The sequence below is a fragment of the Triturus cristatus genome, chromosome 9 (genome assembly GCF_964204655.1).
Source record: "Triturus cristatus chromosome 9, aTriCri1.1, whole genome shotgun sequence".
Lineage (NCBI taxonomy): Eukaryota > Metazoa > Chordata > Amphibia > Caudata > Salamandridae > Triturus > Triturus cristatus.
The window spans coordinates 310,918,993-310,944,131 of record NC_140592.1 but is presented as its reverse complement, the minus strand read 5'-3'; the positions used below and the strand labels follow the sequence as shown (position 1 = coordinate 310,944,131).

General features: G+C 45.7%; 1 protein-coding gene across 2 annotated transcripts in view; it reads left to right on the top strand.

The window, feature by feature from the left end:
* Positions 1-25,139, top strand: part of LOC146797813 (inositol-tetrakisphosphate 1-kinase-like) — a 216,676-nt gene that overhangs the window by 122,555 nt on the left and 68,982 nt on the right. The window lies entirely within an intron of this gene.

Sequence of the window (25,139 nt, the reverse complement as noted above, 5' to 3'; positions counted from 1 at the left end):
GACGATATCCTTTTGTACCTCGCCTCCCCGCGTAAATCACTGATTGTCCTGGTTGATGTTTTGCGCTCATTCGGCCGCAACTCAGGCCTTGTCATCAACTGGGCTAAATCATGTGTGTATGTGCTTTCCGGGGAGGCTCCCGTCCTCCCGCGGGACTGTCCGATCCAGATTGCCTCTCAGGGGTTTCGGTACCTGGGTATCTATATTACTCTGGACCCGGAGGCCCGCTACGAGCGGAATTTGCTTCCTCCCCTCCAGCGCTTGAAGGAGGACGTCGCGCGCTGGCGGCGCTTGCCGCTTTCGCCGCTCGGCCGGGCGGCATTGTTTAAGATGATGTCGTTGCCACGCTTCCTGTACGCTCTCCAGAACACTATGGACTTGGTCCCGGCGCGCTACTTCCGTGAGGTGGAGAGTCTACAGCGCCGCCTGTTCTGGGACGGGAGGCCGCGTGTTGCCCTGGCGAAGTTGACGCTCCCATGGTACGACGGGGGGATTGCCCTCCCGGATATTAAACGGTATTACTGGGCCTCCCAGCTAGCTGCAATTAATCATGGCCTCTACGGGCCCGCCTTAAACCCGGCATTTGAAATGGACAAGATGCTCCTGCCCGGTGGCGACTACAATCGAGCGCTCTACTCTGGCGCGCCCGACCCCCGCCTGACGGGACCTACGCGTGTCATGGTGCGAGTATGGCACGCAGCTAACGCAGCTATGGGGTGGAAGGACCGTTTGACCCGGGCGTCACCGCTATATGCGTCTGAGAGGTTGGGCTCCCTGTGGACCTCGAAGGGCTTCGAGAGGTGGGACACGATAGGCATCAGTAAAGTGGGGGATCTCTGGACGAGGGGGGGATTTAAAACATTCGAGACGCTGCAGACAGAGTTTCAGCTGCAGGGCAGTGAATACTTTCGGTACTTGCAGGTCCGTCACGCACTGGGCTCCGTCTTCCCAGACGTCGCCTCCATTCCGGAGTCTTCCCCCCTGGAGGATAGAGTGCTGGATGGCCACGTTCCGGACAGCACGATCTCCCTTATTTACAAAAAATTGATTAATGACCGCTCGGGCTTGCTGACTGGCCTCCGCGAGGCTTGGGTTGCCGATGGGCTGGAGTTGGACGACGAGGACTGGATTTCCGCGGTGGCCTCTCCGAAGGAGGTGGCCATACCGGCTCGCCTTCGCTTCATCCAGCTAAAGATCCTCCACCGGGTTTACATGACGGGGCCAAGGCTTCTGCGTATGGGCTATGCTGAGGATGGGCTGTGTAAGCGTGGGTGTGGTGCTTTGGCGACTTTTTTGCATATTCTGTGGGAGTGCCCGAAGGTGGAGCGATTCTGGCGTGGTGTGCATGAGGTCCTGCGAGTGGTTACGCGTGTCGCGCTGTTGCCTGAAGCGAGGAGATGCTTGCTGAATGTGTGGGAACCAACTGATTACACAGTTCCGCAGACGCGATGGGTGACTCTGGGATATATGATAGCTAAGCGTGACATCGCGCAGCTGTGGGGATCCCAGAGGCCCCCGGCGGTGTCGGCCTGGAAAGAACACATGGATTGGTGCATGTTCCGAGAAAAGGTGGTGTATGTGGCGAGGGGTAAGCCTGGGGCGTGGGTGAAAATATGGGGCCCCTGGAACGCCTACCGCGGGGGTATCTGCGAGCCACCACTGCTGCCTGCTGCCTCACCAGCTCCGTCCCCCTAGTTGACCCCCTCCCCCAGTCCCGGGCACAGGGTTCCCCCAGTCCTTGATATGGTCCCCTTCCCCTCTTTAGATTCCTGTGGATGGTTGGGGTCCCCCATTTGAGGAGCACGTGCTGTTACTTTCGATTGCGGGTTGCCTTGCGGGTGTGGTTTTTTGTGTTGTTGTGTTCGTATAAAATGAAACCGCATTGTGGGCTCAGAGTTTTGTGGCCCACGTCTTGATACCTCCTGATTTGCTTCACTGCAACGCCAAGTGCCTTTTTGTACGCATGTCATATGCTCCTGCCATTCTAGCGGCCGGCCGGAAGGTTGTAGGCCCATACTTGTATATATTTGAGATTGCAATAAACGGTTTCAAACAAAAAAAAAAAAATAAATAAATAATATTGAACATTGTTGTTACACACTATTTAAAGCCATGTAAAGAGATCCTCACTCGAGTTCAATCCATTTGGAGCCTTGGTATCTAACTCGAGAATGTACCTTGTTTCAAGCTGTCGGAGCTATATATATATATACAGCACTATTTTTCTTTTAGCTTCTCAAAAAGCACACTGCCACAGTTTGGCCTGGCACTTACAGAATCTACTGTGTGTTGATGTACTCCTTGCAAATGGGCAGAATGTTGCCACTCTGTGAAGTTAGGCAGTGGCTGACGTATGCTGACCAACTGCCCAATGCTGTATGTTGTAGTGGGCGGAAGAAAGATTCAAATGGCACAGTAATAGACCAATTGATGAAGATGACGTGCAATAGGCACCTTTAAGTGACAAATGCCAAAACGAAACCAAAAAACAGTAACCTCTTTCTGAAGAAGCATGAAATGTAGAGGGCATAGCACATACTGTTTCTGCATAGGACACCTTTTTGGGTGCCTTGTGCAACTAAGTAAAGCTCGATGTTCATTGAGAGAGGAGTATTTTGGGCTCTTTAACTGTAATTCATCATGTAGATCGCTAGTCTTGATTCTGGAGGAAGTGAGTGTCACTTTTTTGGGAGCGCATGTAGACGTTTGTGATTAAGCATATATTGCTCTTTGGACATAATGAATTAAAGGCATCTTTAGGAGAAGTCACCGAGTTTTCTCAGATTCATCCGTGGTGATGGAAGAAACAAATCTACTACATTGATGACGACTAAAACATAAAAGAAACACTGGTACATACCTTGTGACTTTTCACCACAGCCTTATTTAATAAATACATGCTCTCTGCAAGTCAAAAATAGTTTAATTTAAAAATTATGAAAACCATATCGTACAAAAAGTGAATATACATTTTCTGTATGTATTTTAAAGAACTGAAGCTCAAAATAGTTAAAGTAAAAATATACAAATCATGTCTAGTGTTTCTAATATTTTTCCATGTCTAAGCATTTGTGTGTCCTTGTATACACATCTATTCTATATCCATGTTGATGTGAATTGATACACAGACAGAAGTTTGTGTATAGTGCACACTGCACAAGCAATTTGTTTCTAGTTACAGAGATATTAGGAATCAAGTAAGTTATAGCCTAGTATATAGGTAAAATGTTCTATGTACATGAAAGATGAGTGTTAAATGCAGGACTTGTAACCCTCTGGCAGGGTGACTGAAGATACAAACTACACTTCCAAAAGGCATTGCATGCCTGATATATATCAGGCAGGCAGGGCATATGCAAACAACCAAGAAGTTTGCTTATGTGACTTCTATAAACCAGTGGGAGAAGTGTTGATTCTGGGGTGTTAGATCAGGTGGAGGCGGGGCTTGATTCCCAAACGGAACTGCATCAGTGGTTGGAAGTGGCAGATTTGCCTAGCCAAGTTATTGCAGAGGTCTGGTGCTGACCCTGAGAATACTCTGTGTTCTGGCAGGTTATGAGAGTGGCCAGGACCCGTCATTCTGCTGAGCCTAGTTTACAGGTAAGTATATAATATACTGTTTTTATTGCATGTATGGGCAATAAAGAGGGCATTTGCATGTAAAGCTGAGCATTTTGAATGTGCTTCAGTCTTCATGGGAGCCCCTGAAGATTTTGAGGGCAGGATACTGGTTCATGCCCCTTCCACCCACCCCTCCCCCCCCCCCCTCATAAATTGGTTTCCCACCGTTTTTAACAAACTTTCAAGGATACTGATAAGCGAAGTGGTTGTCCTCCTGGGAGTCTATTCGGGGTAATGGTAATACATACAGTCCTTATTTGTGCAGATGTTCTAGAGGGATGAACAACGCTTTCCTTTTGACCTATACAAGCCCTCCGTGGGACTCTATGTGTGATCATATGGTAAGGAGAGTGGAGTTGTACCATTATTACATTTTGGGTGTGCTCCTCAAGGAGGGCAGTAAATATCTAATAGCATTGTCTAAGGAAAGGGTGTGTAGGTCTAGAAATGTAAGCATACTGAGTAAGCCCTCATTCGCAATTTCATTTAGTTCATGCCACACGTTCACTAGTACTGTTATGGCTCTTGTTTGGGTCTGAAAACCCTGTTACTGGTGTAGTTTGTCCCGTGTTTGGGTCTTCTCCACAGCACAAGTCCTAAAACAAGCATTTGCAATGCAATAGGTCTCGCATTATCAAAACTTATACCTATTGGTATTGTAAATGACAGTGCCTTTTATTATTGCAGGTCTTTTAAACACATAAATAAAAGGCATTGTCATTTACAATGCCAATAGCTCAAAATCTTGTTTATATTTGAGTATGGCGGCTGCGCTTTTCTTTTGTTCTGCACAGCGCAGCTTGCCTACCTGTATGGCCAGGACCATGTTGTGTGACTGCGGTATGTGTCTCGGAGACCCTGCAGTCAGCGGACATGTATTCTTGTGGGCAATGAATGTGAGGGAACAACGCTGAATGCCCCCTGCATGTACAGCATACACCGACAAGCAGTGCCAATATTGTCCATATTAAGGTTTTCTTTCCATAGCTGGCTTTCTGCTCCTCTCATATGTTCTGGGGCTGTGATTCAGATGTGCGGTGGGCGAAAGTGTTCAATAACAGGCAGGTAAGGATATGAGTGCAAGCATATGGTACACAGTGGGTCTCAGTGTCTGGCTGCAGTAGGAGCAGGCAGTGAGAGCTGACTAGTGCCAGGCTCATCTGGGGAGGGATCCATTTCACCTGGTAATGCCATCGCTTTGCCCACTGAAGTTGAGTGGGGTGCTGCAAGGGGGAGGGGCTGTAAACACCACCATATATCACCGGCATGGGCATTCCTTGTTTGAAAAGTTGCAAATGCCGCCTGAGTTCTTAAGAGGAGGTTGTGCTGCTTGTAGGGGGTAATGCCAAATGGTATTCATGGAACTCATGTTAAGTAGGAGGTCCTGATTTAAAACCATAACATTTATGGTCGTGGAGGCTTGCCTGTCAATTCAGCAAGCCTTTCAATGTGACAACAGTTAGAGTAAGGAAACTTTTTCCTGCTCACTAGGTAGTTTTTTAGTGCTCCACGTCCGTATGTCCCAAGTAGACACTATCATCTCTCCCCCACATACCCACTTCCCCTCTCATCTCTCTCAAATCATCCCATTATCCATTCATCCCGCAATATCACTGCAGTCTCTCATCCCTCCCTCACGCTACCTGTCTCCTCTCTATACTGCCTACTCACACATGCTACCTTCCTCTACCTCCTCAGGCTGTGCACTAGTCCACCTCTTGCCTCCCCCTATAGGTGCCCCTTCCACTTGTCCCTCTATTTTTCTCTGTCTCATATTCTTTCTCACTCTCTCACACACTATTCCTACCTCTCTCATGTGGTTAACATCAGGTCTTTAAGCACAGTTTCTATCCCGTAACTTTTCAAAGTTTCCGTCCCTCAATCCCACGCTCTCCTACCCTTCTTAAGGTGGTTTCTGTGTGCGCAAAGCCTCCATCTATACGAGTCTATGACCTGCTCACCCCTTCTTTCTTTCTCAAGTTCAATAACCGTTTCCCACACAAACTACCTATCCCTCTCATTCTTCCCTTCCATCTATTCTGTGCAGTTCTCACCACTATCTATTCACCATGCCACATAATTCCACTACACAACACAATTTCACAACTAACAATTCCAATACAACCCACATAATTCCACTCCACACTACAGACATCCACTACACTCCAAAACAAAACACAGGTAAAAAATTGTATCCTTTACAAACCCAATATCTCTAACTCTCACTAATGCGAGACCTATTGCATTGCAAATGCTTGTTGTTTTTTTTTATCTTGTTGCCTTCCCTCAGCTGTCATACCCCTAGCTGTCCTTCAAATGGCCTGGTGTATTTCTAACACCCATGGTTTAGTAACCGAAGCACTGCCAAGTAAAAGCAATTCTGCTTCTCACCGTGAAAGGACTTACAACGATTCAATTTCTCAGCGTCCAAGCGCGTAGTTCAACAATGTTGCAATAGCGTGCTGAAGTCTCCATGTCTGTTTGTGCAACATTAACTTAACTGAATCACAAGACATGGGCAATTAAACTATGTACTTACAGAGATCTAATTCTTTTTTTTTTTTGTGTGCAGTTTTATTTAGCGTGAACTCGACCTGAAGGTATCAGCTCGCTTTACATTGAGCACCAGTTGCGTTACAGACGGACATATTAATTTTGTTAGGCACGGGTAGATTAAGTGGTTTGCGCAGAATCACATGATGTTGAACATCACTGCCGAGACTCGAACCGATTATTCATTGTGTATAAGTCCTGTACTTTAAGTGAAGTATTGCCTGCCTCAATGACTTTGACATGACAGTCATGCTCCATTCCTTCTTGTATCCCTTCATTCACACACTCTGGTTTTGTCAAATAAATTGCCCTGTCCAATTCCTCATTCTCCCTGGATGAAGGCTACTTTCTTGAAGATAACACAACGCTGGCCGGTTTATCCAACTCGTCCTTTCCATGGCACACCTTTTTTTTATTTTATTTTACTTTTTTTACTTTCCGGGTTTGTGTTTGTTTCCAACTTTTTTTAAATAGGCTTTATTTAAAGAGCACTGTGTTGTATTTTGACTTCAGACAGTGTCACTTGACTGGAATTGTAATAATTTTTGGTAAAAACTTCATTTAATGTTCATGAGACGTTTAGACCGTTAGGAGGTCCAAATGCCACTATACAACCTCGCACAATGCGGCTCCATTGGACAGTGCCAGGCCCCTGCTTTATAATGGGGTACTTTGGATCCTAATTGGGGATTTATGTATAGCGTGGGTCATATGTTGCAGGTGCCGCTCTGAGGACATGAGTTGCATGTGCAGTTTGGGACCACCTTTGTATGCCGCTTTGTCTACCTTTTGTGACATTGGTAGTGAGGTTACAGGGACCGATATGGCTTAATGCGTAAGTGTTCATTATGCAGGCCGTTATGGCCTGTACCAGTGCCCTTCAGTTACCAGCACGATTTCACAGGCACTTCCCTACATCCTATACCTGGCCAGTTGGTGATGAGGAATCAAGTACTGAGTTGGTATGCGATAGCAAATTGTGACGTATATTATTTTATATTGAGAACGGGATGGCCATCAGAATGGGGAGAGTAACTGCCCTCCGTCTGTGATCTGTGGGGAATCCTCTCTAGACACTCATCTAAAAGGGCAATATCAATGTCTGTTTTAACAAGCATTTGCAGTGCAAAAGGTCTCGCAATTGCGAGATTTTCAGCTATTGGCACTGTAAATGACAATGTCTTTTTTTTATATGTTTAAAAACCAGCTATAATAAAAGGCATTGTCAGTTACAATACCAATAGGTCAAAGTTTAAAAAATGCGAGTCATATTGCATTGCAAATGCTTGTTTTCACAGCCTTGCGTTACGTTTCGTGTCTTACTATCGTTTGTATTATTTCATTGTTCTTTTGGAATCTAGAGTCTTAACAGTTTTGGTATTCTCGTTGACTGGAGTCAAGGTGCTCTGTTGACATTGTATTTGGTATGATACACACATACACGTAATGGGCCAACGATTCTTCCCTGCTACATGGAGTCCAGATGAGAGAGAAGGCACGCGGGTTCTAGCTGCAAGATAAGAGAGGTCTTTAATGTATTCTTTCAGGAACTATACCCAGAAGATCTTGCAACAAACAGAGTACACATATATTTTTGGCTTCAAGGCAAGCATCTTCCTAAACGGTCTCAAGAACAACAAGATTACCTATCTCAGGAAATAACTGGCAGCAATTAAATAAACAAAGAGGTAAGGCTGCAAGTCCCGACACGATCCTAGTGAGCTCTATCTTACAATTGCGGATGAGATTATCCCAATCTGGATTAGTTTAATTCCAAATTCAGGGCCGGACTGACCCTAGCAGGCACCAGGCGTTTCCCTAGTGGGCTGCCAGGGTGGGGGACGGTTTTCGGCCCCTGGGGGCCGTTTTTGTTACCGGGCGTCGGCAATATCGGCCCCCTTAACAAACAGCTCGGCCGCACCCCCCCTCCCCTCCCAGGGGGGCCGGCCGAGCTGTTTGCCAGGGCCCATTTCTGTTCCCAGTCTGGCCCTGTCCATATTGGTAGAGAGCATTCCAATACTGGAATCGTGGAACGAAGCAGTTATAACGCTAATCCCGAAGCCCGGTAAGAACCCTCTTCAGTGCCAATCTTTTTTTCTGATCTCTTTACTTAATAGCAACTATAAAGTCTTTACCAGTATTTTGGCAGCCTGTATGACATTTAATACATGAGAACCAAAAAAGCTTTCTACCAGGGGGGAAACCTGAAAGAGTTGAATCATACGTTGATTGGCACAATGGATTACTCCATAACTACCGGTGCTCCTCTTGTGGTTGTGACCGTGGATGCCGCTAAGGCATTTGACCGCGTTAATTGGAGATGTCTTATAGAAGTATTAGACCACTTTGGTATGGGTAAATCTCTGATAGATACATTAGAGAAGATCCATAGAACTCCTACTTCCCGAATATTGGAGAATGGGAGCTTATCACCACCATTGAGAATAGAAAGGGGGACAAGACAAGGGTGGCCACTTTCACCTATTCTTTTTGATCTTTATATTAAGCCGTTTGCTCAAAGCCTAAGACTGAATGGGGTAATAAAGGCATTCAAGGTAGAGACATTTTCTAGGAAGATTGCACTATACATGGATGATTTAATGTTTTTTACCTCAGATGTAAATTCAGCTTTACCACAACTTATGGTGGAGGCGAGGATCTTTGGCGGTCTTTCAGGATATAAGATTAACGATGAAAAAACGGAAATAATGTTTTGGAATCAAAATGCAGGGGAAATAACAAGTGTCACAGAAATGTGATATCTGGGGATAAAAATAACCAAAGACATAGAGAAACCTGCCACTGTTAACTTTGGGAAAATGAGCCAATAAGTAGGAAAACTGTTAAAAAGATGGCAGAACCTCCCACTGTCCATTTTTTTGGGGGGATTAATTTAGTAAAAATGTTTCTTCTACCCAAAGTCACCTTTTTGTTTGATAATATTCCTTTAAGTTTTGATAAAAAGAGCACTCTAACTTAACAGTGGAAAATAACATTCTTTCCTTTGTCTGGGCCAATAAGGGAGTAAGTCTCTCTTGAAAGAAGTTGAGGAGGAAAGCTGGAGTAGGGGGGTTGGGGCTCCTTGACTTTCAACTGTATTTCTGGGCTTTCCAGCTTAAAAAAACAGACTGTTATTATCCTGTCCAGATGAGACCTTTTTTGGTGCTATGTATAGAGTAATGCTCTGCGGCCTGCCCAAGGAAGGCTTCTCCTACAAATTTGGGGCTCCAAAATACTTCAAGAAGGTCAGATTAAAATGTCTTCAAGCAGCAGCTAAAATCTGGTTCGAGGTCAGATCGCTTTTGGGTACTGTATACTAACAGTAAGTTGCCTCCCATATGGTACTCCCCCGGTACCCCGGAATGTATGATCGATGCTCTTCAGGACCCTTTGAGACAGAGTAGTATAAATAGATGGGGGCAGCTGCTGGATGAGGGTCAGAATTCAACCTGGAAATATTGGAGTTATAAGACTGAAGGGAGAATCTCAAGGTTCAAAATTCATCATGTGACCTCAAGGTTTAAGAGTCAGGATTGGACAAGAGTGGAATCAAACCACATGGATATTGACCTCCAAGACCGCCGGGTCAGGAAGAAGGAAATGGCACAGTGGAACCAGCATTTACTCACAGTGGCCAATGCTAAGATGAGAGTATCATTCCCCGCATGGGATGGATATTTGCCGGATGCTGAGGTGGAAGAGTTATGGAAAGTACCTTTATCTACACTTTATACAGTAGTTAAACCTGCTGCATTAAGGTAGAACCATTTTTTTTGCTCTTCATAAAGTTCATTTGACCCAGAAAAGGTTGGCGAAAATACGGAGAAGTGGTGACTCCAAGTGTAAATGGTGTGGAAGAAATGGAGCAGACGACATGCATATGTTTTCTACCTGTCTAGAGTTAGAAGAATTCTGGCTTGCTGTGGGTAAGACCATCTCCGATTCATTGGGTATCACCGTGGAGTTAAGCATGGTGTTAATCATGATTGAGATAAGGCAGCAAGGTTTGGGGGGCTCTTCTCTACATGTAACACAAAGAAATCTGAAGTTCTATTTAATTCTGATTGCGAGAAGGGAAATATGTAGGTTATGGACTCAAACCTCTACGCCTTCTTGGCATGCTTGGAAAAGTTTGGTGCCCTTATTTGAGAAGATTGATTGGTGGAAAAACACGAGAAAAGTTGGGGGTGACTTTTGGGATATGTTGAAAATGTATTAAATTGACCTATCCAATGATTACATCTTCTTAAAGCAGTGGGCCTAGGAAGCAAGTTATACCTGAGGTAGCCCAGTATTTTTTTTTGCTTGAAGAAGAGAGTCTAATCTTTTAAGTGTGTTGGCCTCTAGAATATGGAATGGTGCTTATTCCTGTTTGGAGATCATATAAGGAAAAAAAACAACTTAGGTGCCCCCTGCCACACACAATGCCTCCCCAGCCCCATCAAGAATACAACAAAATATACATGGAGGAAACAGTCCCATGAACACAATACCACAGGCAAAGTTTAGTCCCCTTTAGTATAGCAGGCCAGCTCCACCAGCGATGGTCAGATAAGGTCATTCGCAGTGTCTGGAGTGACCCCTCACAGAGTATTTTCCAACCCTGGGAATACCAATGTCTTTGAGCTCAAGGAGTACCCCCTGTGCAACTGCGACCCAGGGAGTGACGACCCCTTCCGGATCCCTAGGAGGCCACCACCACCATCCCTTTGTCTGCTCTGTAGCCATCTGCAGCTTGGTGGGTCAGGGGGGCCTCTGCTTACAGAATCTCTGCCGACTTGGTCCCGATATTCCAGAGTGGTCTGAGGAGGTTGGTCATAGAGTCGCTTTATCGAAATGTTCCATCCAGTCATATGCCGATTCAAGGTCTGAAAATAAGTGGTTCTGACCTTCTGCCCAGGTGGGCCGGAAACAGCAAAGATAGACCAGTCCCACCTTCCAAAGTCTCCTCTTCAGTGCCGTGAAGGAAGCTCTCCGGGATTGTACCTGAATGGTAAAGTCAGAAACAAGGTGACCGTGGCATTTTCCAAGGGAAAGGGAACGTGGCTGCGTGCTTGTTGCATAAGAGAATCTCTATACTGAAAATGCAACAGTCTGGCAATCACTTGATGGAGCAGGGTCCCCGGCATAGGCGGCCAGGCAGGGACTCTATGTTCACGTTCAAGGGTGTAGAACCGTAAGAGGCCCTCCGGAGCAATAACCTCCTGCAGACAGTCCTCCAAATAACTAATCGTGGAGTCACCATGCACTTTCTTCAGCAATCCAACAATTCTAACATTATTGCGGCGTGGACTCCCCTCCTGATCGTTAATCCGGGTCTCCAGCCGGCTAGTGTGCACCTCCAAATCTGTGAGGCTATGATCCATTTTCGCCATCTCCGGTAATAGGGTGTGGAGGGAGGACTCAAGAGTAGCCACCCGGCAGACACCTTCATTGAATCCTCAGGAATAAGGCCCAGTTCCACCGCTGTTGAGCCAATTTTACCCTCCAACCTCTCCCCCGAAGTATCAATTGCCACTATCAGCTTGTCAAGTTTATCATCCAAGTGAGAGGCCAAGTTGCTATCAGCACCCTGCTTGATCCCCTCTTGGGGAGTGCCTGTGGAAGCCTCATTCTTGGACCTCTGAGAGCGGCCCATGATGTAGCACCTGGGACAGACGAGGAATACCACAAGCAAGGTATTACAAGGTGAAGCCGCTCACTTAGTCTCAACAGCATTCACGGAGCAGAGCCAGTAGATAGACAGTGATGCAGCCCCCCAAAGGGCAATGGCGGTAGTCGCCGGACGGCTCAAGACGTTGCGGCGCTACCAAACCCATGCCATCCCAGCACCAACTCAGAGTCAGCCCCCACTGCCTGCCTGCAGCGTAGGGTGCAGAAGGCCACCCAGTAACTACGGGCAGGAGAAGTACAGTGGGCGAAGTCCAATAACAGTCCCCTCGGAGAGCACTGGCAACCCAGAAGCTCCCTCTGTCCAGCGCACCACTGCACCTCTATGCCTGGGGGCCCTATGAAATAGTCTGGCAGTACCGCAGTGGGGGCTCCAAGCAGTCCTTTTGGCAAAAATGCCCATCCAGGTCCAGCAATTCAAGCCAGTGAAGAAAAGGATAGCTAAGGCAAGTGCATCTGGGGGACCCCTGCATCCTGGCAAAAGATCAAGGATATAGGCTCCCAGGTGTCATACTCTCCTCCCCCTCAGCTGCAACTGATGAAGCTGCTACCCACCTCCAAGCAGCCCCAGCACTCCACATAGTGTCCCAGGGTATGGAGGGGGATTGCTGCAGGGCTCTTGCCAGGTCCCAGACCCAGCAGCGCTCCATCAGGGTGACAAACAAGACAGAGAAGGGTAGAGCCTCCAGGCACCCGTGCTGTGGGGAAAAAGGCAGTGGGGGAGTCAATCCACAACCCCCCAAAAGTCCAAATGCAGGGAGAGGGGGGCAACCCCTAACCAGCCGTGGCTCGTTCTCCGCTGTTGCTGATGTCCACAAGGGGAGCAGCAGCACAGGACGAGTGTTACAGTCGTTTATCGCGGAGCCGGCATTCTTATCGGCTGGCATTCACATCAGACGGCGGCCCTGCCGTTCGCGGTTCCACTCGCTCTCCGGTCGCACTCCAGACTGTAAACTAACTACAACCACATGCTCAACAGCCCATGGGGGCCTGAGCACCCACTGCAGTCCATATTGGGCGCATGTAGGGGCCAAATGAGGCTGAGGAGTCGCGAGGCAGCTGGGGAGCTCTTCCCCCTGTGCAGCCTACAGCATGGTGACACGCTCCACCCCCTTAACAGGGTTAACCATGAAAGTGTCAAAAAACAAAATCAAGATAAGTGATAATAAAAATACAATTGATCACATAGCCCCTCAGGTCAATCACATAATGTCTATGAAGAAAAATGTTGCTTGACTTGGAAAATAGAAATTGCCAATACGATCTTCCAGAGAGCTTTGAGGATAAAAATTGTGGAGTTTTTCTGGAAAATGTTGTCCTTCTTTGCTGGAAAATAAAATTGTCAGAAAAAATTTGCATTGGTAAAGCTCACAGTATACTCTCTCATTGTAAGCCTAATCAGGCTAAGCCAAAGACAGTAATATTCAAACTATTACGTCATCATCATCTTATACCTATCTGCAAAGTTATTAGAGAAATTCCAACCTTAATGGTAGAAGGTAATCAAATATTGACAAGAATTTAACAAAAGAATCTATGGCAGTGTGCAAACAGTTTTCAGACTTCTGTCTTAGATTTAGTGAAACTGGCTATTACTATGGACCTTTTGAACCACCAGTTACTACAATTTGGAAAAACAACTTTTCTAAATCATTCTCTTCACCTACAGAATTTGTTTATTATTTTGATCAATATTCCAGCAAGAAGGGAGTGAGAAGAGATACGGGGCCTGTTCACCTTCCCAAACATCTAACCATACAAAAACAACAGGGGAGATCCCCTACCATGCCTAGCCTATCTCTCTGTTCAAGCACAAGGGTACCACCCTATGGCAATATAAGAACTTTCACCCACTGGGATTCCAAGTGGCATGCTTCATCATAGAGTCTTCTTCCAGATACCTAGTTAACGTGGACATGCTCAAACTTAGTAGCCAAGGGAGCTCTTTGGTTATTGAGTGGGATCATAGAATTAAAACAGTCTAAAGTGTCCTAAGGGTTAATTTTATGTACAAAGGGCACCCTGACGGAGTTGAAAACAGGTGGGGATGGACTAAGGAAATTAGTATCCTCTGTATTCCTTGGTCAACATGTTTCAGCAATCAAACCAATGCCTCACTGGGATATTTGACTTTCATTAGAGCCTCATAGGGATACTGTTAGTATCCTCTTTGTGTGCATTCAATTGTGAAAATTCCATTCACCATACTCATACATGCCATACATACCAATCCATTTGGGGTCTCTGTTTGCATTTCTTTAGTAGTGTCCTATTTAGAACTCCATGAGGGTGAGGAGGCAGGTGAACCTTACAGTCAAACTTTCATCAAATGTGTATTCTTGGCTGTGAACCTATTTGGTTCCTCCTTCCCCCGCATCTTATTTTTTAGATCTCCATAATGCAGTGGCTATGGGCCTTCAAGTTTCTACAAGTCATGGATAAGCATCTTTGCTGCATAATTATTACTGCTTTTCTTCTTCCTGGGAGATTGGTGTAGCACAGTATCATCTTCTTGGATTAGACCTCTGTTGCCTCAACTTTTCACCTAATTTATTTTCCCTTTAGGGTCTTCATATGTTATGTTTGTATGGTCTGCTTGCCTGTCTGATTATATGGGCTACTTGTTGAGGCATTTAGTACTCAAATAATATAACTTTGTTTACACTATTTATATTACTATAAATAGAAGCTGGTGTAAAAAACAAGCATTTCTGAAAAACGTATTCTCTGAATGTTAAGGGTTTACTTCATCGGGGTTTAAAGACAGAAAGCATTATATAATTTATATAAATGTAGGGTGGGCATGTTTTATTCAAGAAACACACAAAGATATTATATTATCTTATATGTTAAAACATTGGGTTGGTGCCTTTGTTTCCACAGGTAGGTAAAAGGATGCAAAATTGGTTTTGATATATCTTTTTGTTGCAATTACAATTTAACATATTAAATCATAAAAATCTCATTGAGGGTTGCTTTATATACGTTCATAATCATATTGATAAAGGCTCTCTTCATTTAGCTAACATTTATGCTCTTCCTGATCATCATTTCTGGGAAACATTATCTTCAAAAATAGTGAAGATTGAGAATGTGCTTCTTCTCTTTGGCATGTATTATTTAAAGCATTCTTTACTAATACTAAAATAATTGATTATTGGAGACTTACTTTTCCCTCTAGATGTTACTTTCTTCTAAAATGCTCACACTACATATTTATTAATTGATTATCTACTCTCTTCTAGACATTTTGTGTCACATAATTTCTGATCCTAAAATAGAACCTATCGCCTTGTGTGATAATGTATTAATTTAATTTTCTTTGACACTGGAGAATTTCCTAAATATACCTCCCAGATGGAGAATGGCTACTTCCATTTTCCTATCTGTTGATAATCCAAGTAATTTATTAGCCGCTATTTCTGACTAATTAAATAATAATAAGCAGGGTGACCCATTATTAGGATGCTATTTCAGTCGAAAGGAATTTTAAAGCGGCGACAATAATTGTTCTTTCTTGACCTGACAAAAGATTGCACATTGGTTCCTAATTATTGCCCAATATCGTATTTTGCAAACGTTTTGCCAAGTAGATTATATCTATTTTTGAATTCTATAATACATCCGTAGCGGATTGATTTTATGAAAGATAGACTATTATCACAGAATACCAGACTTTTTTAATCATACTTTAGCATCCTTAAGTAAAATTAAATATCCTATAGTTTCTAGCTTTGTATGCAGAAAAAGTATGGTAAGGTTAATTGGAAATTTTCATTTAAAACCATGCAATCGGGGCGTGGCCAACAGCCGATCTCAATGGCCACACTCTAGAGAAGCTCCAGGGAGAGACTCGGAATCCCTAAAGCATCCGATCATTTATCCGGAAATTTATTGTGCCTCAGGGACACCAACAACAAGCGCCACGCTAGGAGCACCGATTGCGCCGCTCCAGGTCCAGCGAAGGTGCATCATGTGCCGAAGGCAGAACACAGCGACGTGCGGCCTGGCGGGCTGTTAGCAGCCGGGGAGTGGCGTAGGTCGCGCACGCCCGGAAGTGCCTGTACTCCAGGGGCGGCGGAAGATACGACGGGCGCCCGAGCTGCCGGCGAGCGCTACAGGAGGATCGCGGCCCGCACCGGTGCACGCTCCCGGTGAGTGTCCTTGCGCCCCCCCATCGGGGGCCAACACGAGGCGCTGGAGGTCCAGGTGCGCGTCTCAGGCCACGAGGTGCGCATGGGAAGCGGAGGTGGGGGCGGAGTGCGGACTCGGACCCAGCCGACGTCGACACGCCACAGCTGAGCAGCAGGGAGCAGGAGAGCTCCGTTTTGTCCACTCTGGTGGCCACTGGTGCGGAGAGAGGTCTGAGGGGCCATATAAGGAGTGCTGGATGTCTGGGGCCTGCGGGGCTCAATACCTAATAACTCTGCATGATTAAAGGACCATAGCAAGGCCATGGATGGTTGGGAGGGAGACAAGTAGAGGCGGCAGGAGCAGCCCGGCTGGACTGGAGAACCCCGGCCTCAAAGGAGTGACTAAAGGTCGATCAGGCCTTGCAGCCCAGACTGAAAGGGAATACGGCGAGGGTGCGGGCGCCACTTCCCCCGACGGCGAAATTAACGGCTGGCGCACGGAGCGACTGTTTGAGGGTAAAGCGAGGCAGGGCGGTGTTGTGCCCCTGGGGCCGCGAAGCTGCGTTACTGGTCCAATCTAAGCGACGTAGCGCCCCACTTGCACGGGGTTTGCGGCGCGGCGGGAAAACCGACAGGCCGCGTGTGGAGTGCGCTCCTGCGGCAGGCGGCGGTGAATACCAGTCGGAGCTGCATCGCTGTGGCAGAGATGGGGGGCAGGGGCCCGCGTACGAACTCACAAGCCAAACTGGATAAGTACGCCTATAATAAGAATACTCCTGCGGAGTCTGAACGCAAGGACGCCCCTCATAAAGACACCGAGCCGCCGGGGGCAACGAAAGTGACGCTGGAAGATATCATGACGGCCCTTACCAGTGTGCAATCAACGGTGGGCACCATCTCTACCGATGTTTCCTACCTGAGAGCAGACTTCCAGAAAATGACCGCCAGGGTCACTGAGGTGGAGCAACTGACGAAATCACTGTCGCGAGACACCGCCACTCTACTCGGTAGGTTCACCCATCTAGAAGCAGAAAATCGGACTCTGGCAGAGAAATTGGACGACCAGGAAGGGCGCTCTCGGCGCAACAATATACGAATCACGGCTATTCCAGAGAGCGACGAGCATCCGGCCATGGATCTCTATGTCGAGGAGCTCATAAAAACCAAACTTCCGCCCAGAGGGCTTTCACATTTCTTCTCTGTGGAAAGAAAACACTGGGTGCCGGGGGGTAAGCCCATACCCGGAGCCCCCCCCAGGCCGTTCCTGGCCCGCATTTTCAACCATCGCGACAGAGATGCAATACTCCAGACGGCGAGGGTGGCCCCCCACTGCGAGTCCAGAACGCGGTGGTGTCCTTTTTTCTGGACTACACAGCAGCAGTGTTGAAACGTCGCAGAAGCTTCCTTGAATTAAAGAAAGAGCTTAGGCGAAGAGAACTACCATACTCCATGCTGTTTCCGGCAAAACTGCGCGTGGTGGCGGATGGAAACACTTGTTTTCTTGAATCACCAGAAGAGGCCCACGACTGGCTCGAGGGATGGCGACGAGCGGAGGGATCCCGGCGGACAGAGAAACAACAGCGGCGCCCTGGGGTCACCGACGGCTCTTTGGAACATAGCCCGAGACGTGAGGAGGTAGATGCACACCGGACTGGAGGAGATGAGGGATAAGGGGCAGCGGCGTCTACAGATCAAGAGACGCTATGTTAGGGCGCGGCTGATACGACCTGGCCATAAGTATGAGGGGAATTGAATTAATGGCTGTAATGCACGCGATGTACTCACCCGTCCGCTCGGAGATGCTGGGCTCTGACCCAGAGTGGCGGGCCCGGCCAAGGACGCGTGGCATACTCCGACTACTAGACTGTCTCGGAGGAGGGGATAGACTGCGGTGTCTCACGGACTTCTCTTCCACCCCACACGCATGTACTGTTACAGGGGTTGAAGCACTCTGCTATGTTGGGGTGGCGGATAGTTGGGGGTCCGTCTGGCAGGGAGGCAGGGAGGGGGGGAGGTAAGAGGGGAAGTTCTATGTTCTTGATTTTGAATGGTTTTTATTTTAGTTTGATGGTCACCCTAGCAGAAAAGACCGTGCAGACACAGATGCACGGGACAGAGATTTGTCTTCGCCCTTTACTGGGGGTGGGGTGTGAGAGGCACGTAACTCCTGTGGATTCTGATTATACTACGGGGTACCGAACACTACACTATGATGATCGTACAATTGTAACTTGTTCTTTATTGAGGGCTGATCCGGGGCTAGGGAGGAGGGAGGAAGGGAGGAACAGAAAGAATCGGTATGTTTCGTTGGGGAGAGGGGAAGGGTTGGGGGAGGTGGGAGTGATTATGTTATGGTGGTTTTGTTTATATTTTTTGATTAATCTTAAGGAAGTTTTTAGGCAGAGGGCACTTTTCCACAATACCCAGCAGAGGCAGTACATGGGTGACTCTTTGGTCTCACATACCCCTAACATCAAGTATGGCAGCACAAAATAAGACTACCCCTGATACTGAAACGTACCCCATGGCCCCAGTGACACCACTGTCCATGATCACCTGGAATGTCCATGGTCTCGGTGACAAAATAAAGAGGGGATTGGTTCTACAATACTTAAAGCGGTGCTCTCCAACGGTGGCCCTGCTGCAGGAAACACACCTCACTGGTGCTGCATGTAGGGCAATGGACAGATGGGGGTTTAAAATGGTAGTCCATTCTGAGTTTTCCTCGGGCTGTGGGTATCCTAATTAAAAAGCAATCACCATTGATAGTGCACCATACTAAAACGGATGACCACGGCCGCTTTGCAGCCATAGTAGGTCAATGGGAGGGGCGGTCTATAAATATAGTGTCAGTTTACATTCCCCCTGCGCTACACGCAGTGGCACTCCCGGCTCTTAGCGAGTTCCTGCTTGGTCACCCGGAGGGGCAACTCTTGATTGGGGGGGACCTCAATGCAACTATAGATGGCGCCCTAGACCGCCTCCCGGCGAGGGCACCCGTGTTGGGCACGTCCCGCCTTGGGGGCTTTCTGGAGGAGCTCGGACTTTCTGATGTATGGAGGTGGCACCACCCCATGACACAGCAGTTTACCTTCCACTCTGGGGTGCAGAATAGACTACTTCCTAGCTCCAGCGGATTGCCTGAAACACGTTGACAATATCGAGATAAGACCCAGAGGGATATCTGATCACTCCCCAGTGCAGATGACGTACACATCACCATACAGCTAGGTGACGTACCTATCCCATTTACCCTGGTTACTTGCAGGTCCCAGAGATCAAGAAGGCGGTGATTAAGGCGACAAAACACTACTTTCAGGAGAACGTCAAGACAGTAGACTCCCCGACAACTCTGTGGGAGGCATATAAGACTGTCCTTAGGGGACAGGCCATAGTTTCGATCACAGGGCATAAACGGGAGAAGCAGCGGGAACTACATGATATAGAGCTGGAGGTGCAGGACTCTGAGGCCCAACATCCCAGCAACCCAACACCAGATACAACTCAGAAATGGGGCTATTTGCTAGTATGACGAGCGGTGTGCGACCCACTTCGCATTTTGTATTTAAAGCTCCCTGAGCTATTGGGTTGACGAGCCCGGATCCCGCACCCGCGCGCCTTGAGAGGTACTATACCTGATTTTATTTTTTGGCAGTCTACTTGGCACCCCGCATACGGTCCTGCTCCCTGCTGACGAGAGGCAATTACCTCGAAACACGTGTCCAGGGATGGCATTTTAAACTTTACACTCGTGGCATAGGTGTACCCGCCGCTGTCACTACATTCTCCAGAATCCTATGGGGCTATTTGCTAGTATGACGAGCGGTGTGCGACCCACTTCGCATTTTACAACTCAGAAATTGCATCTTAAACAGCAACAGCATAGGGGATACCTTGAAGAAATGACCAGGTCTCGTCTAGCGGCCACGCAACATAAGATATATGAAACTGGGGATAAAGCGGGAAAACTTCTGGCATGGCTAGATAGACGTGAACGGGGTAGTAAATGGATAGCGAGGATCCGGACGAGGGAGGGACAAATCACATCGCATCCACACACAATAATACACACACTGGCGGACCATTTCCAGCAGGTGTAGGAGTCGTCTTTGGAAATGTCGCCTGAAGTAGCGCTGTCATATATACAAGATATTCCCATGCCCAAGCTCGCTCCGGAGGCGGTCCTCACACTGGAGGCGGACCTCACGGTAGAGGAGCTGCAGGTAGCGATTGGATCATTACAATCCGGCAAAGCAATGGGACCAAACGGTATACCAGTTGAACTTTATAAAAACGTAGCGGGGACCATAGCCCTGCACTTGCTACACATGTACACCGACTGCTTGACGATGGGCGAGTTACCACTAGATCAGCGAACGGCCACAATAGTGGCAATACCCAAACCAGGCAAACCTGCTGAGGACTGCACCTCGTACCGCCCGATATCATTAATTAATGCAGAGGCGAAAATTCTGGCAAAGCTATTGGCAATTAGGTCAACGCCGCACTTATTGACCCTGATCCACCCGGATCAGTCCGGATTCATGCCAAGCAGAAGTACGGCATTAAACTTGCGGCGCCTGCACGGCGTAATGGCCCGTATCCCATATCTATAGGAACCGGCGGTTATACTCTCCCTGGACACCAGAATGGCGTTCGACATGGTCGAGTGGCCATTTCTATTCGCAATCCTTTGCCACATGGGCTTCGGCCCCAACTTTCGTGCATGGGTCCGCCTTTTATACACCAAGCCAGTAGCGCACGTTACGGCTAATGGGCACATCTTTAATGACTTTCCTCTTGCGAGGGGCACACGTCAAGGCTGCCCCCTGTCCCCGCTGCTCTTTGCCCTGGTGCTGGATCCGTTGGCGGTATGGATAAGGTGGGAACCAATGATAAGAGGACTCAGGTGGGCAGCAGGATGGGAGGACCGCATCTCCCTGTATGCGGACGACATCTTACTATATATGGCCTCCCCCAGGTGTTCCATACTGGTCCTCCTTAATATATGCGAACTCTTCGGACGGGCGTCGGGGTACACCATTAACTGGTCCAAATCTACCTTGTATGTGCTACACGGCCCCCCACCACAACTTCCTTTAGATTGCCCGTTACAGATCGCGGTCGACACGTTTAAATATTTAGGTATCTACGTCATGGCTGACCCTGATGACTTCTTCCAAAGAAACGTAATGCCTCCATTAGAGCGCCTAAAAAGGGACACAACGCACTGGGGGCTATTGCTGCTGACTCTTCTAGGGAGGGCAGCGCTTTTTAAAATGATTCCCGGTACATCCAAGCTATTTTAAAGCAATTGCAGCTCAGGTCTCTAACTTAGTGTGGGGGAACAAACCGGCACGCATAGCACAGGCCAAGCTGGTACGGGGTGGTATGATGGGGGATAGCACTCCCAAATATACACTTATATTACGGGGCGGCGCAACTGAAGGTGATTAATCAGTGGGTACACGTAGCACAAGCGGATCCTGCATTTAAGGCTGACAGGTTTCAATTAGGAACAAGAAGTATGCTATCCCCCTCTATAATAAGAAGCAAACTCGAACATTAATAGGGCCCACAAAACACACAGTCGCCATATGGCACGCAGCACAGGCAAAGCTGGGCTGGCAAGGGGTCATAACCCAACTCACGGGGAGACTGGGACGACTTAGGAATAGTAAGGGCTTTGATCAGTGGGATGCCATCGGCATATCCACTGTGGGAGACATGTGGCATAAGGGGGGAGTGGCCACCTTCGAGCGCCTCCAGCAACAGTATGAATTAGTGCCCACTGAAATATACCGTTACACACAGATAAATCATGCACTTACGACCGCCCTGCCGCCTGGTAGTGTGGTCCCGGAAGCCTCCCCTCTGGAGGATAGGTTGCTGACAGACTACATGCATAAGCGGGCTACGTCATTCACTTACCGCAAGTTAGTTAACAACCTACCAGACCTCACGACACCAATTAGGGACCGATGGATCCGCGACGTAGGCGACCTGGATGACACAGAGTGGCAGGAGGCACTGTCCTCACCAAGGGAAGTGCGTATACTCTTGAGACTCAAATTAGTACAACTTAAAATTCTGCACCGAACATATTAAACCAGATGCAGTATGTTTAAGATGGGTAGAGCCTCGCACCCATATTGTCTTAGGCAGTGTGGGGAGGAGGGTACCTTTTATCATACTATATGGCAATGCCCGAAGATTAAGGTCTATTGGGTGAAAGTGATTAGGACGATTTCACAGACAGAGGGAGTGTCCCTCTTGCCGGAGCCCAAGAGTTGTCTGCTAAATATATGGGACCAAAATGACCTAACAAAGTTGGCGCAAGACTGGGCAACGCTGGGGATCATGATGGCTAAACGCAACATAGCGCAGAAGTGGGGGGCGGTGGAAGTCCCATCGCTCAGTGCATGGTGTAAAGATATGGATACGGCTATGGTAGCAGAGAGAACAGTATTTATCAACCGCGGCTGCCCCCAAAAATGGAACAAGATCTGTGGGGCGTGGAATAAATATAGAGGCAACATCTGTGACCCGCCAAGAGAGCAGGCGGATGAGAGCATTGATGGAGACTAATAAGGAGGAAGGAGGATGTCAAATGTGAGCTATTGGGTCTGTATTTGATATGTTATGCTTTAACGTAACAAAGTGCTGAAACTGTGGTTTACTGCTTATTGCTATGTATGTCTACCATATGGGAACAACACTCTGCCTTGATGATGTTATGTTCTATGAAATAAAAAAAAAGAAAAAAAATAAAAAAATGCAATCTTTTCATTTTAGTTATAATTTTATTTTGATGGTCAAAGCATTATATTGATCCCCTAATGCAACAATCTATGTTAACGTCATCAACTCTTCCGCTTTTAAATTATTTTGAAGGATTTTGGCTGAGTTATTCTCTATCTCCTCTCCTATTTTTATCAGCCACTGAAACATCACTATGTCTCATGTATTATTCTAAAGACAAGTATTACTATTAACAAGATAGTTCTAAAAGCATCAGCATATGCAGCCGGTGTTTTATTGTATCTTAGTCACCCACTTAACCCTATTCTAGTTATATTAAATAATATTCATAGTTAGGCATTAGTGTCAGGATACATAATGAATAATAATAAAACTGTTTTGACCTTTTAAATGTTTTTGTACTACTGTTATATCAATCATTCAATCATACAGTACTTGTAAAGGGCCGCTTGTCACCCATGAGGGTTTCCAGGTGCTGGACTACATAGCAGTGAACATTTTTTATACCCATCTGGTTTTAAATATCTGTGTATCTATTTCTTAAATAGAATCAAAAGTACATTTGATATGAATTGTAAAAAAAATAACCTCTAAAATGATTGATAAATTATTCTGAAATTAGACAAATGGGCTTCTTTATATTTATCGTGGCCAAGAAGAATAGAAACTAATGAAATGCTAATCTCTCCACAGGTAGTAAATGTATTGTATATTTTACCAGTAATTGTTCCTCATCCTCATACTTTCTTCAGTAATCTGTGCAAAATAATTGCTAAATTTATTTGGAATAATATGGCCTGTATGGATTATTTATAAACTGTTACAGGCTTATAAACTGGATGGTGGAATTGGCATTTCTAACTAAACAAAATATCATTCTACATTTTTGATTGTTTAAAATATTTACTGGCTCCATAATTTTGGGTTTGTTTATTAATATTTATATTGACAAATTATATTTATATTTGATTTATATTGTCAAATCTTTCCAGTTACTTGCTATTTTAACTATGGATATTAAACAAGCAAGGTAATAGTCCCCAATAGTCAACAACACTGAACATGCTTAATTAGATTTAGAAGCAAAATTCCATACAAAGTATCTAACTTCTAAGAAAGTATCTTTGTGGCATAAACACATAATGAAACAAAACAGAGCAATATCCCATTGGGAAGCCTGGACTGAAGCTGGAGTACTTTATTTCACATATATTTGCTTAAGCAATATGTTCATTTTATTATTTATTTATACCCTATTTTTCGTTAGTTCTGAATATCATAAGTAGGCACTATTATGTAATGCAATATTGAATGTTTTAGCGTTTCTATTCCACGTGCTAAATATTTAGATTTAGAAGTTTTCATCAATATTCATAAAGTGTCTGGTCATATTGCTGCTAAAGTGTATACAATACTTACCATCACTAACTTTATGAATTTCATGAAATTAAGTGTTTTTTAATCCTATTATGCAGAATAACATTATGGTTCAACAATGTGTGGTTATGTGATATTTTGAACTGCTTACCATCGTCTCTCTGTCAGACTAATTTATTTATTTCAAATAATTGTTATTGGTCTGCTATAAAACTATGTAATGCAAAATTAACAAGCCAGAGTGCTTGCACTATAATAGGGAATCTAGAACAATAACTATATAAATATATATATATATATATATATAATTATATATATATATATATTAATAATATACTATTTGATTGCCCAATCATTTGTAAAAAAAAAAAACGATCTAATCTTAAATGTTTAAACTTGAGCATACCTATTTCTTCTGCGTTCATGATATGTAAATCTATTGCGTTTACATTTATATCCTATGCAGATATGAAATTATTTGATCTTTTGCTTTCGTGAGCCATCAACTCAGTTACAATGAATTGGAAAAAGGCTAATGCTTTACGTATTACTGCTTGGTGGGATTTTATTTTATTTATGAGAAATGGAATTGACGCTTCTTTCAACAAAAGCTGTAACCTCCTTCAAGACTTTTGTTTTTCTCAATTTTGTTAAATGCTTGATAATTATATTGCCAAATAGACTACTTTTTTAGATATTCTTTATTACCTAAACAGCCTAACATATGTTTTATAATTTGTTTCTTTTATGAGTTTATTGTAGATATCTATTCCTACATTATTGCAAATGTTGTTTAACTATTGCAAAACAATATGTCCTTTAATGTATCCTTATTTTTGCTAATATTCTGTTTGTCTTATCCTTATATAAAATGGAATAAAATATTTTGTATTGATTGATGCAATCCATGTTTACATTTCACATTTCACTTCATCTTGCATTACTTAGGAGCATTGCATAATGTTTGTTATGAACTGAGTCGCCGCAGTCAAGGGACTACGCATCCCATATCCACTGCTCTTG